We start from the raw sequence: 12707 nt of genomic DNA, 5'->3' as shown, positions 1-12707 counted from the left end.
TTCTTGTTTTCATAGGCAGTCATCCAACCATCACAGTGTTAGTCCATAAATGTAAGGCTGCAGGAAATGAAAGATCATTTCTTTTCATGTAAACTTATTTCCTTTCCTCAGTGCCCTTCCTACAGGTGGTGGAAATGTATCTCAGTCAACTCTGGGTCTCCTCACTCCTTCTTCCAGGTGTGTGTCGAGTTCTGGGAGTCACTGCAATACTGTTGAGGCTGGGCTGTGGGGTGCCTGACTCTCCTGAGTGTACACTGTTCTGCCTCACCCTCACTCTTAACTGTTAGCAAAGGTGGCCACTGTGTCTTCCTTCGTGTCCAACCACAAGGTCCTTCTGGGTCAAACTCCCTCCCAGTTGTCCCTGAACGCCCCCTGGGGGAACAGAGCATGCGTCTGCTCCCGTGATGTGAGGCTGTGAAGACCCATCAGCCTAGAAGCACCATGCAGCCCCTTCCTCAGCACCTTTCCAGAGCCACCTGGGCCATGCTGCTTTCCTAGGCTTGACCCTGGAAGGATGTGTGTCCCTTTTCCCTGAGTTCCCACACAGGTAACACAAGGACTTCTCAGGGACTTGCCAGAGTCACACCTTGTCTTCACTCTTCACTGGCTCTTTCTCTGTCCCTGTGTTGTAGAATCTGGAGTCACAAAACACCCCTCAGACACTCAAGACAGTGGAGTAGTTTATTATGCCAGTTTATATTGGTACCCCAGTACCAGTTCTAAGGGGAATTGGTTTACAATAAGGACCCTGATGATTTTGGAGGACTTGGTTTTATGCCCTCTGCTACATGACTGGCCACGTTAGTAATTAGTTTTACAACATGCAGGTGCTGAAAAATTAACAATTACATGTAGGTACAGGCACTATAATCAATATAACTGAGACAACCTGACCTTTACTTCTAGTCTTTGTTTGCCATCTGTGAGGAGGGGGTTCCTGCTTTTTTTTTAATGATGGTTAACAGGGTTCATGCCCAGTTCACATCCTGCCTTAAGATGGCTGACAGTCTTCAAGATGGAATCCCTCTTGCCCTCCTCCCAGTAATCCCAACATTCCCTCCTCCTGATGCTCATCTTATCTTTAATGGTGGGCATCAGTCATGGGTAAGTATTGTACATGGGGACTGTGTACCTGTAGCAAGGCTGTCAGTCTAGAGGTTATACACAGAGTTATACATTGGAGAATTCAAGGCCTAAAAATAATACAACGATTACAAAAAGATTTTTCCACCAATCACCTTTGATCCAAGAAAATATCGATGACCAAAAAAGGAGTATTATCATTAGACATAGCTTTTACCTCAAATGTCACGCATGGGCTTGATCAATTTGGTTAGAGTTTGGATTACATCAAGAAAGAATCAACAGGTTGTGAGTTACTAAAGAAAGAAATGTTTCTCATTGTTGTTTCAAGAACGAGCAGAGGGGACTAAATTCCTCTCTGTGTAAGGGAGACACCCACCAAGGAAGTCCACCCCTCACCGACAAAGGCATGACCCCACAAACCCAACAGTTAAAGTTTGCATATGAGCGGGTCCAGGACAGGAACACATTATCCTGAGTTTGCAGTCCTGGCAGGGTCGTCATGCTGATCAGGAACAGCAGGAATCATCTGACACAGCTCCATCCTGGATCTGGTTGTTGATGGAAGACGAGTCGGGTCAGTGGTTCTTCTGGGTTAGGATGGGCAGTCCAGTGTCCCTTGTCCTCCACTGCTGTCTTGAGCCGAGTGTGGTGAATCCAGGGAGTGATACCTGGAACTTTAACTGCAATGGGAGTGGTTAGTACAATTGTGAATGGCCCTTTCCAGGTCGGGGCAACGTCTGCTGCTTCCAGTCCTTTACCCATACTAAATCTCCTGGTGAGTATGGGTGTACTGTAGTGCCTAGAGAAAATGGAATTCTCTCCTGAACATAGCGGGTGATGTCATGGATCACCTTCCCCAACTGTTTCAGTTGCCACAACACCTCCATCCTTCCTGTTTGTAAATTTCCCTTTACTTCCCAAATAAAGGAGGCCTCCCAAACATTATCTCACAGGGAGAATATCCATGCAACTGGGCGGGGGGAGTGGTCATTCTGATTCTCATTAACACTAATGGCATTATATTCATCCAGGGGACGCCAGTTTCTTGCACCCATTTTGCCAAAGTCATCTTGATAGTCCAGTTCATTCTCTCAACCATTTTGAGCATTGTTATGTATGTAGTTTGTATGTATATATGTATATGTACAGACTTATACATTGTATGTAGTTGTACAGCCAGCAGTATAGTATATTGTTTTATCCTTATGGACTGAGCCCCCACCTTTAGCTCTATTATCACAGAAGGGTGGTTTTTCACAAGTCCTGGGGGGTTACTTTCAGCCCATACTTCAGGAAACAGCTTTGTTAGGGTTTTCAGTGTGTGCAACACACCCCCACCCCCTTCCCCGGATGACTGAGACAGCTTCCATTCATCTTCCCTTGGTAACATCACAGACAGGAGGAAAGTCTCTGTTCCCACTTGCAATTTCAGCAGTGATTTCTATCATCTGGGGGCTGGTAAGAGCAGAGAACCCCTCCATCTTTTGGTGTTTCCTTCTAATATCTGGATATGACTGGGTCATGAAAGCAGCATGTAGGAGCCTTTGGTTTTCAGGGGTCTCTGGATCAAAGTGTGTGTATTGTCGAAAAGCCTCACACAGTATCTCATAAAACTCTGTGGGAGTCTTGTCTGCCTTTTGAATTACGGGGTTAGTTTTGGCCATGTTAGTAGGCTTGTGAGCCCCTCTCTTGAGGCCTTGAATAATGGCTGTCTTACACCGTTCCAAGGATTGCTTACCTTGGTCAGTATTGAATTCCCAGTCTGCTCTTGTGTCTGGAGTGGCTTCTCGGGCCCAACTTTCAGGGTCCAGTTGGCCCTCTGGTGCATTTTCTCAGAGCCACTTATGTGCCTCTGTGAGGATCTGGTGTCTTTCCTCCGTACTGAAGAGGGTGAGGAGAAGCTGGGCTATGTCATTCCACATCAGTTGGTGGGTCCTGAAAATAGTCTCCATTAGGTGAGTCATACCCTGTGCCTTCTCAGAATAGGGAGGGGGTGTGCCTTTGCCAGTTCAAGTGATCCATGGTAGAGAATGGCTGATAGTAAAGAGCAGTGGGGCCAGGATGGATGTGCCTGTCTGGCCCCCCTGCGGTACTGCTTGGACCTCCGTAAGAGGCATTTGCAAAACTTCTCTCTTGAGGTTCCTTTGTAGACCTCAGCTATCTCTAAACACTTGACTGTCCCTTTTCTCCCTCTTCTAAACTGGGGAGGGGTGGGTATAATGTTGGTGCAGTAGCTCCCATTGCACTTGGTGGTGCAGTAGGAGGTAGAGAAACCTGCGGCACTGAGGGAAGCAGAGGAGGAAAGCCTTTCTCTTCTCTTGATCTTACCTCTTGTTCAGGGGGTCCCTTTCATGTTCCCCAGTATGGAGGGTGAGGTGGGAGTTCCTCCTCCTCTGGATCATAATATAATTCCTTTAATTTTTCTCACTTGGATTTTGCCTGCACCAGAAAAATCTTGCTTTCTCTTTTTCCAAGATAACATACCTGTGCCCAAGGGGGTGTATTCTGTACAATTAGTAGCCATGAGTACGGGAACTGGTCTGGGTGGCCTAGCTGCCTGGTTACCACAGAGTACACAGCTTGAACTTTGTCCAATTCTAGGGTTCCCTCTGAGGGCCATCCGACCCTAAAGGATGGCCAGTCTATCTCACAAAAGGTTCTAAGCTTGTCTGGGGTTAACTTTATACCATAGTCTCCTCTAAAGCCCTTTTTGAAGTTTTTAATCATGTATTCAAGAACGGTTGGCTTGGATTCTCCACTACCCATCCTGCTTTTCACGTTTCTTCAATCACTTACAGGAAGTCCAACTTCTATTTCATCGCTCCTTTGCAGGGTCGTGTACCCCAGCCACTGCTGATGTCTCCACTCAAAGCACAACTGCCACTTTATCTCGGCTATGACCAGGGTGGAAAAGCTTTACTTACCAAGTGTTTCAGTGGTAATACCCCTCATGTTTTTCTCTCAGAAGCCAGCCAAATCCAAGCAATTAAGCCTTCCACGTACTCCTCCTTGCATAAGTCTGATCCTAGAGAGATCCAAGTCTGTCTTATCATGGGTCAGCACAGACAAACATGCATCCAGAGCCACAGTTCCCAGTCTGGTCCTAAACAACGTTTTGGAGTTCCCTGAATCCCTACGGAGAACTGGAGGGTGTTGCGGCAAAGGGGACAGTCCCTTGGAAGCCAAAAAATACATGGACAAACAACCAGCACAGATTCAGTTAACAGTCTTTCTTACTTCAGTAAACAATTCCCCACTGAGCCTACGAGGACACAGCTGCTGCAGACTCATCCAGCCCCAAGGGGTTGATCAGGCCCCTTCTTCCATTATTACAGTGGGACATACCTGTGTGCGCTTCCCTTCTGTTGTCTACAGTTCTGTGAAATCCACCTAGAAAGAAGATTCGATTAAACAAGAGCTGATTCAGGGGAGGAGGCGCCTTCCCCTTCCGGATGCTCTCATCCCAGCGAGCCACAGGAGGAGGCTTAGTGTGCCTGTCTCTCTGAGGGTTTCCCAGCCAATGCACCAGAAATGTTGTAGAATCTGGAGTCACAAAACACACCTCGGAGGACACTCAAGACAGTGGAGTACTGTTTATTATGCCAGAGGGTCCAAAGGGAATTGGTTCACAACAAAGACCCTGATGATTTCGGAGGACTTGGTTTTACACCCTCTGCTACATGACTCTACACATTAGTAGTTAGGTTTACAACATGCAGGCGCTGAAGAATTAACAATTATAACATGCAGGTGCAGACACTATCATTAATTTAACTGAGACAATCTGACCTTTACTTCCAATCTTTGTTTGCCATCTGTGAGGAGGGGGTTTCCTGGTTTTCCTTTAACGATGGTTAACAGGGTTCAGGCCCAGTTCACATCCTGCCTTAAGATGGCTGACAGTCTTCAAGATGGAAGCCCTCTTGCCCTCCTCCCAGTGGCCCCAACACCTGCCGTACCCATTCATTTGGTCTCAGCTATGGGACGGTGGTACCAATTGTTCATGTTCAGTTCAGTTCAGTTCAGTCGTTCAGTCATGTCCGACTCTTTGTGACCCTATGAACCGCAGCACGCCAGGCCTCCCTGTCCATCACCAACTCCCAGAGTCCACCCAAACCCATGTCCACTGAGTTGGTGATGCCATCCAACCATCTCATCCTTTGTCATCCCCTTCTCCTCCTGCCCTCAATCTTTCCCAGCATCAGGGTCTTTTCAAATGAGTCAGCTCTTCGCATCAAGTGGCCAAAGTATTGGAATTTCAGCTTCAGCATCAGTCCTTCCAATGAACACCCAGAACTGATCTCCTTTAGGATGGACTGCTTGGATCTCCTTGCAGTCCAAGGGACTCGCAAGAGTCTTCTTCAACACCACAGTTCAAAAGCATCAATTCTTTGGTGCTCAGCTTTCTTCACAGTCCAACTCTCACATCCATTCATGACCACTGGAAAACCCATAGACTTGACTAGATGGATCTTTGTTGGCACAGTAATGTCTCTGCTTTTTAATATGCTATCTAGGTTGGTCATAACTTTCCTTCCATGGAGTAAGCATCTTTTAATTTCATGGCTGCAAGCACCATCTGCAGTGATTTTGGAGCCCAGAAAAATAAAGTCAGCTACTGTTTCCACTGTTTCCCCATCTATTTGCCATAAAGGGATGGGACCGGATCCCATGATCTTAGTTTTCTGAATGTTGAGCTTTAAGCCAACTTTTTCACTTTTATCAAGAGGCTTTTTAGCTCCTCTTCACTTTCTGCCATAAGGGTGGTGTCATCTGAATATCTGAGGTTATTGACATTTCTCCCAACAATCTTGACTCCAGCTTGTGCTTTTTCCAGCCCAGTGTTTCTCAGTATGTACTCTACATAAAAGTTAAATAAGCAGGGTGACAAGATAGAGCCTTGACACACTCCTTTTCCTATTTGGAACCAGTCTGTTGTTCCATGTCCAGTTCTAACTGTTGCTTCCTGACCTGCATACAGGTTTCTCAAGAGACAGATTAGGTGGTCTGGTATTCCCATCTCTTTCAGAATTTTCCACAGTTTATTGTGATCCACACACTCAAAGGCTTTGGCATAGTCAATAAAGCAGAAATAGATGTTTTTCTGGAACTCTCTTGCTCTTTCGATGATCCAGAGGATGTTGGCAATTTGATCTCTGGTTCCTCTGCCTTTTCTAAAACCAGCTTGAACATCTGGAAGTTCATGGTTCATGTACTGCTGAAGCCTGGCTTGGAGAATTTTGAGCATTATTTTACTAGCGTGTGAGATGAGTGCAATTGTGTGGTAGTTTGAGCATTCTTTGGCATTGCCTTTCTTTGGGATTGGAAAGAAACCTGACCTTTTCCAGTCCTGTGGCCCCTGCTGAGTTTTCCAAATTTGCTGGCATATTGAGTGCCGCACTTTGTTCGTGTGCTATTCCTTTAAATTTCCTGTTCATGTTACAGAGCTTATGCTCCAAATCCTTCCGGACTTAGGTTTTTGAAATCTGAAAGCCTGGTTTTTGCAACTCCAGGTCTTTCCTTTTGAATCTGCAAGTCAAGAATGCTACTCTGAATGCTTATCTAGTACCTAGAGGGTACTAGGAAGGGAATGGGGAGAAAAGTGCAGAGAGATTACAGAGTACTGGGAAGTAAACATCTTACACAGTGTTCTGAAGTCTCTTTGTCCATTCAGCTCACATCTAACCTGTGGCCAGGGGCTGTGCTGTTCTTAGCTGCTCAGTCATGTCCAACTCTTTGCAACCCTATGGACTGTAGCCCTCCAGGCTTTCCTGTCTATGGGGATTCTCCAGGCAAGAATACTGGAGTGGGTTGCTACACCCTCCTCCAGGGGATCGTCCCAACCCAGGGATAAAACCCATGTCTCCAGCACTGCAGGCAGATTCTTTACTGTCTGAGCCACAAGGCACTTCATTTAATTTATCTCCAAACCAAAAGAACATTCTTTGCCTAAGAGCAATTCTACCTTCTTCCTAAGCCAGTTGGCCCAGATGGCAGGTGACTTTTAAAAAGAACACTTTGTCCTTACTGTTACATAATTTAAAAACTGTCACCAGAGCTATAATGGACACCAGCACTGGGGACCTTGAGACAGAAAGTAGTGACCAATGAGTTGCAAGGGTCAGGTTGATTTCCTGGAAGAAGTGACATTTGAGCTGGGCGCACATTCCAGGCAGAGGGGAAAGCAGGAGAAGAGCTACAGAGGTTGTCCTGGGATCCAGGAGCAGGAGAGGAAGGAGGGAACTGCAGGGTGCCAATGGGGAGAGGACACCAGAGTGACCTGCAGGAATCAGCTGTGCCAGGCCTGGGTGGCAAAGTGTTTGAATTCCATCTCAAGGGTAACAAGTGTGATCCCTTTAGTAGATTCTAGACAGGGAAGTTGTTATTCAGTTGTCCAACTCTATGTGGCCCCATGGATGGTAGCATACCAGGCGTCCCTATCCTTCACCATCTCCTGGAACTTGCTCAAACTCATGTCTATTGAATCAGTGATGACATCCAACCATCTCATTCTCTGTTGTCCCCTTCTCCCCCCACCCTCAATCCTTCCCAGCATCAGGATCTTTTCCAATTTGTTGGTTCTTTTTGTCAGGTGGCCAAAGTATTGGAGCTTCAGATCCAGCATCAGTCCTTCCAATGAATACTTAGAGTTGATTTCCTTTAGGATTGACTGGTTTGATCACCTTGCTGTCCAAGGTACTCTTGGGAGTCTTCTCCAACACCACAGTTCGAAAGCATTAATTCTACTGTGCTCACCCTTCTTTGGAGAAGGCAATGGCACCCCATTCCAGTACTCTTGCCTGGAGAATCGCATGGACGGAGGAGCCTGGTGGGCTGCAGTCCATTGGGTCGCTAAGAGTCGGACATGACTGAGTGACTTCACTTTCACTTTTCACTTTCATGCATCGGGGAAGGAAATGGCTACCCACTCCAGTGTTCTTGCCTGGAGAATCCCAGGGACGGGGGAGCCTGGTGGGCTGCCGTCTATGGGGTTGCATGGAGTCGGACACGACTGAAGCGACTTAGCAGTAGCAGCAGCAGCCGTCTTTATAGTCCAACTTTCACATCTATACATGACTACTGGAAAAAGCATAGCTTTGACTAGACAGATCTTTGTCAGCAAAGTGATGTCTCTGCTTTTTAATATGCTGTCAGATTTGTCATAGCTTTTCTTCCAAGGAGCAAGCATCTTTTAATTTCATGGCTGTAGTCACCATCTGCAGTGATTTTGGAACCCAAGAAAATAAAGTCTGTCGCTGTCTCATAGTAGAAACAGACAAGCAAGTGCCATGGTTCAGGCAGTTTCCTCTCTGACCCTTTCCTGGTGTTTCCTCATTCCACTACCCCTACTTGAAATGCCAGTGCCATTCTCTTCCTTTTATGGGAAAGATATCTGGCCTGGCCTGCCCTGCACTCTATTTCCTTTCTCTCGACTGAAACTTGCATCTCATGGCACCTTCATTACAGTGACCCTGAATGCACAGGGTCATGTGAAACTTGTGACTATCCCCGTTACTCTTCTACCCCTAGGCCTTTGTTCTTGCTGTTCTCTCCACCTTCCCATACTTCTCTCTGTCTGCCTCCCTCTAACTCATCCTTTAAGTCTTGGTTCTGTAGCTGTCTCCCCAGATCATATCTAAGTCCCTCCCTACAAGTGTTTCTGATCTGTGTCTCCCCTACTTTCCAAAGCGGTCCCAGCCTAACTCCCTGGCCAGAAGCCCCAGCCCTGGGCCTGGAGCTATCTAGGCAGTGAAACTGAGTTGCTTCCTGGTTTTCTTTGGCAGCAGTGTTCCCAGGAGGTGGGATTGGCAGTGTTTCCAGGCCCTGGACATTGATTCTGATGTAAGCTTCAGGGCCACATAGTATAAAATAGGATTAATGGGCAGATCATTAGGCAGCAACAAGTGAGGCTGTGGCACCAAAGAAAGGAACCAGACTTCGTGCTGGGTTTCATGGGCCTTGCTCTAGTTTCAGAATCGGAACACATGTGTCCTAACCCAGTGCCAAAATTACTTTGCCAACAAAGGTCTGACTAGTCAAGGCTATGGTTTTTCCAGTAGTGAGAGTTGGACAATAAAGAAAGCTGAGCACCAAAGAATTGATGGTTTTGAACTGCAGTGTTGGAGAAGACTCTTGAGAGTCCCTTGGACTGCAAGGAGATCAAACCAGTCAATTCTAAGGGAAATTAGTCCTGAATATTCATTGGAAGGACTGATGTTGAAGCTCCAATCCTTTGGCTACCTGATGCGAAGAACTGGCTCATTTGAAAAGACCCTATTGCTGGGAAAGATTGAAGGTGGGAGGAGAAGGGGACAACAGAGGATGAGATGTTTTAATGGCATCACCCACTCAACGGACATGAGTTTGGGTAAACTCCGGGAGTTGATGATGGACGAGGAGGCCTGGCGTGCTGCAGTCCATGGGGTTGCAAAGAGTCCGACATGACTGAGTGACTGAACTGAACTGAACTGAACCCAGTGCCAATGACAATTTGCTATGTGACCCTGCTGAATCTTTTGTCTCCTGAGCCTCAGTTTGCTCATCTATAAAATGAAAGGATCAGACGAAATGATCTGCCTCTGGGGTCTTCTCAATAAGTATTCTTGAGTACCGCACGGGCTCTGCTGGTGATAAAAGGATGAAGCAGACCCTGTTCCTGCCCTCATGGGGAGTATTGTCAGTGCGGGGCAGACCCATGCTCAGCTGGTTCTAATGCAGTGGCAAAGTGGAATAGGTGGGTTTTGTGCTCAGACTGAACTGGGCAAGATTTGGCTGAGTTATCTTGGGCAAATGTCTTTATGCCTCTGAGCCTCAGAGCCCCTTCAGTAAAATGAGGCTGATCATGCCTGCATATGGAGGTTTGTGATGAGGGTTAAATGCAAAAAAAAAAAAAAAAAAAAATCAACGTGCCTAAAGAACTTGACACTCCAGGCATTATTTCAGAGATGACAATTCTCCAGAGGGGCCTTGTGGGGGGTCCCAGGAGGGCGGGTTCTCTCTGCTTGGGGTGGAGGTGTACCGGGGAAGCTCACCAAGCTGGGCCTTGAGGGTAAAGAGCAGCCCCGGGGGAGGAGCCAGCTGGGCAGGTCCTTAGTGCCCACCCATCCCTGGTCAGAGCACCATCCTCACGGGCTCTGCCCAATCTGCACCAGGCAGGGCCTTTTCTCCCTCAGTTCCCCTCAGCTTCCTGGGCCCCAGCTCGTGCTCTGCCTGTGTCCTTTCTCTGTGGCTGTTCCCGAGCTTCTCCAGCTGGCCATCATCTCCTACTCATCCTTTTCACTCAGGGCAGCCTCCCTTCTGCCTGAAACCTTCTCCTCTGGCTCTGTGAAGGACCTTGTGTCCTTCTAGGTTCCCTCAGAACCCCACCTTCACCCCACCACACTGTTCTCATGCTCATTTGTCCCCTGGGTGCTGTTTATCCTGCCCCGTGGTTCTTGTGTCTCCTGCCTGCTTGGGACCTGGATCTGTCTTTTATTCCCCAACTCTGTCCTGCATTCTCAACTGTGTTCTCTTCCAGTGTCTTCCCTTCAGCATTAAACAATTCTCAGGTATCTTATCTTAGGGCTTCTTGATGGCTCACAGTAAAGAATCTGTCTGTCAATGCAGGAGATTCAGATTTGATCCCTGGGCCAGAAAGATCCCCTGGAGAAAGAAATGGCAATCCACTCCAGTATTCTTGCCTGGGAAATCCCATGGACAGAGGAGCCTGGCAGGCTACAGTCCATGAGGTCACAAAGAGTTGAACATGACTTAGCAAGTAAACAACCATGAATCCCCTGACGGATTATCAACACCCCACACCCCTTCCTTCACTGCTCCATCCACAGGACCTTTCTCTGAACACCACACCTTTTTAAAACCTGTTCAGCTTCTATCAGCAGGGGTGAGGGCCAGGCAGTGTTTGCTGATAACAGAAAAGAGAGCTGTTCCCAGGGCAGGGCTGGAGACAAGTGTACTTAATATATTCTCTCCGAGGTTTTGGAAGCCGTCCTAAACCCAAGCCTTGTTTAATTGCCCGAGCTGCTGCAGGGCAGATGCAGGACCCACAGTATTTCTGAAATCTGAGCCAGGTAATTTGGTAACTTGGTCTCTTGACTGCCCTGCCCCAGCTATCCTTGATAGTTCTTGCTAGAGATAGGTCCACCATCCCACCTCTTTTGGTGAAATAGAGCCCTATTTTATGAGAGGGAAAGGAGTTTCTGAAGGCACTATTCTTTCTCTTTCGTACCCACTAAACCTCAGCCTTGCTTGCCCACTTCCAGTGATGAGGAGGTCACCACTCAGAGGTACCTGCCTGGCAGGCTGATTGTGTAATGGATCTGGCATGGTAAGAGTTTTATAACTGAGTTCTTGTTCTCGTGCCCTTTTTCTATCTCCAGGCAGTGCTACATGTTGAAGAGTTTTTGCCCCATTCTGTCTGATTTGCTATTGTTTGGTTAAAGCATCTGCCTGCAATGTGGGAGACCTGGGTTCAATCCCTGGGTTGGGAAGATCCCCTGGAGAAGGAAATGGCAACCCACTCCAGTATTCTTGCCTGGAAAATCCCATGGACAGAGGAGCCTGGTGGGCTACAGTCCACAGGGTAGCAAAGAGTCGGACATGGCTGAGAGACTTCACTTTCACTTTCAGTTGCTAAGAAGTGATTCTTTGTGACCTCATGGACTGCAGCGCTCTAGGCTCCCTTGTCCTTCACTATCTCCTGGACTTTGCTGAGACTCGTGTCCTTTGAGTCAGTGGTGTTATCTAATGATCTCATCTTCAGCCCCCTTCTCCTTTTGCCTTAAATATTTCCCAGCATCAGAGTCTTTTCAAATGAGTTGGCTTTTCACATCAGGTGGCCAAAGTATTGGAGCTTCAACTTCAGCATCAGTCCTTCCAATGAATACTCAGGATTGATTTCTTTCAGGATTGACTGGTTTGATCTCTTTGCAGTATAAGGGACTCTAAAGAGTCTTCTCCACCATCACAATTCAAAAGCATCAATTCTTTGGTGCTCAGCTTTCTTTATGGTCCAACTCTCACATCTGTACAATGACTACTGCAAAAACCATAGCTTTGACTATAGAAAATTTTGTTGGCAAAGTGATGTCTTTGCTTTTGAATACGCTGTCTAGATTTGTTATAGCTTTTCTTCCAAGGAGCAATTTTAATTTCATGGCTGCAGTCACCATCCACAGTGAGTTTGGAGCCCAAGAAAATAAAATCTGTCATTGCTTCCACTTTTCCCCTTTCTATTTGCCAGGAAGTGATGGGACCAGATGGCATGATATTAGCATTTTGAATATTGAGTTTTAAGCCAGATTTTTCACTCTCCCCTTTCACCTTCATCAGGAAGCTCTTTAGTTCCTCTTCATTTTCTGTCATTAGAGTGGTATCATCTGCATATCTGAGGTTATAGATATTTCTCCTAGGCATCTTGATTCCACCTTGTGATTCATCTTAGCAAAGAGAAGGGAAAGAGGATTCCTAGCTTAGGGAAGAGCATGCATGAAGGCAAGATGGAGCAGAGTGCCTTGGCAGACCCAGAGGAAGATAGGTGACAGTTGCAAGGGAGAGGGCGTGGACAGAGGATGAAGCTCAGTCGTGGGAATAGGAGCTGGGTTGGGAGTTCGATGAGGGCT

At 47.0% G+C, this 12707-nt stretch overlaps 1 long non-coding RNA gene across 1 annotated transcript; it reads right to left on the bottom strand.

Moving 5' to 3' along the window:
* Window positions 1-682: 682 nt before the first annotated feature.
* Window positions 683-12387, bottom strand: LOC133244638 (uncharacterized). The gene is made up of 5 exons (XR_009735464.1): window positions 10667-12387; window positions 4432-4476; window positions 4011-4111; window positions 2825-3021; window positions 683-1766 (listed from the first exon to the last, which is right to left on the bottom strand). It is a non-coding gene; the product is annotated as an uncharacterized LOC133244638 (long non-coding RNA).
* Between the last annotated feature and the right edge of the window lie 320 nt (window positions 12388-12707).

This window comes from Bos javanicus, chromosome 3, assembly GCF_032452875.1.
Source record: "Bos javanicus breed banteng chromosome 3, ARS-OSU_banteng_1.0, whole genome shotgun sequence".
Classification (NCBI taxonomy): Eukaryota; Metazoa; Chordata; class Mammalia; order Artiodactyla; family Bovidae; genus Bos; species Bos javanicus.
The sequence above is the reverse complement of the archived record's forward strand: the minus strand, read 5'-3'. Positions and strand labels throughout refer to the sequence as shown.